This window comes from Morus notabilis, unplaced genomic scaffold (genome assembly GCF_000414095.1).
Source record: "Morus notabilis unplaced genomic scaffold, ASM41409v2 C11426593, whole genome shotgun sequence".
NCBI lineage: Eukaryota > Viridiplantae > Streptophyta > Magnoliopsida > Rosales > Moraceae > Morus > Morus notabilis.
The window spans coordinates 1-1,604 of NW_010387215.1; the positions used below are offsets into that span (position 1 = coordinate 1).

Here is a 1,604-nt window from a genome sequence, read left to right on the forward strand (position 1 = left end):
TATATATATATATATATATTGCTAAAGATACAGTTTGTTATTGGATTTAATTTAAAGCTTCTCAAAATGGTCTGATTGCTTTAACCTTCACCATTATTCTTTATGCTGTTATACCAATGCTGCATGGTCAGACAACCAATGCACAATTATACGACTTGGAAATGTGGTTAGACAGAAAGTGAGACAAGCTAGCAAAGACTCACATTACTGTCCCCATGCACTCGGATGTGAATTTGTTATTTTAAAGAATCACATTTTCAATAGAAAGGCATTTAACTTGTAACTTATGTTAAAATTAGAGGCTAGATTTTGGTTAGTAAACAGGCTTTATTTTAGATCACATGCATGAATTCTAGTCCCTTTGCTGAAGCTGTTTTATGTTGCAAGACATTTTAGTTTCTTATCTTATAGTTTCCATATTACGCTTTCCCTTGGCCGTATGAATCTTTTGCATATTCGTAGTTATTTGCATGCATGAGCCAAAAATAAACCATAAAGCGTATTCAAACTTCTGTTTAAGAAGTAAAAACTCCTGGGAAATTGTATACTATTATCTACATATAATCTCTCTCTTTTCTAAGCACAAATTTGAATATTGAATGATTTCTTGTTACAAGGTTCGTATATGGCTTGAAGAGATTCTTTGGGATAAGAAATATGACATGGATGTATATCGCTGCAAAGGGGTTTTGAGTGTCCAAAACTGCAATCAACTACACACTTTGCAGGTAAATGATACATATTCAATAGCACCAACTGTTTTCCCTTAGAATTTCAACTGAATATTGTTCCATAAGATCTAAGATTACAAGTCTTTTGGTGGGCTGTCTCTGTTGTGCCATAATTATTGTCCTGTGTTAACTATCTTACTTTACTGACTGCCTTTTGGAAAATATGTCGCTGAGTAAAAGCGATCACACTTGAGCTAGGCCTACTTAAAAGAATGCCAATGTTATTAATTTAATTGTCAAGGCCATGTTTCTTCACCTACAGGCTATATTTTCAATTATCATGTGTCAATGCAAAGAGTCTTATTTGAAGTTTAGAATTCCATCTTAAATCCTTTCGTCTTTTCTTTTCTTTTTTCTTTTCTTATGTGTATTCGTATATACATAGTGTGTTAAATGATGAATTTTTTATTGGCAATTTCACAGGCCGTAAAGGAGATCTATGACATTGTTCCAGCTCGTGATTGGAAAGAGAGAGAAACTCGGATGAACAAGATAGTTTTTATTGGTAATCCTCAGCTTAAGCAAAGTTTTATATGATGGAGCTCGTTACATGGTTTATTTATTTGTTTCTTATTGCTTTTTATTTGTGCAGGTCATAATTTAGATGAAAATATCCTGGCTGATTCTTTCAGAGATTTTGCAACTTGTTAATCCTTGCACCTTATGGAGTCCAGTTTAACCATCTTTTTTTTTTAAATTTTTTATTTGGCGTAAGAAGGTTTTCAAGAAGCTGTTTGTGGTTACTTTCGTTATGAAAAGGACAGATTTTGAGACATATAGGTGGTCGGACTTACCAACAATCTGTACGTAGTTTATTACTTTTCGTTTATGTAAAGGACAGATTTTGAGACATATAGGTAGTTGGACTTATCA

At 33.0% G+C, this 1,604-nt stretch overlaps 1 long non-coding RNA gene across 1 annotated transcript; it reads left to right on the plus strand.

Annotated features, from left to right (window-relative positions):
- The first annotated feature begins 624 nt into the window (after positions 1–624).
- On the plus strand, positions 625–1,590 carry LOC112095205. Its single transcript, XR_002903764.1, has 3 exons — positions 625–728; positions 1,155–1,236; positions 1,324–1,590. It is a non-coding gene; the product is annotated as an uncharacterized LOC112095205 (long non-coding RNA).
- The last annotated feature ends 14 nt before the right edge of the window (positions 1,591–1,604 follow it).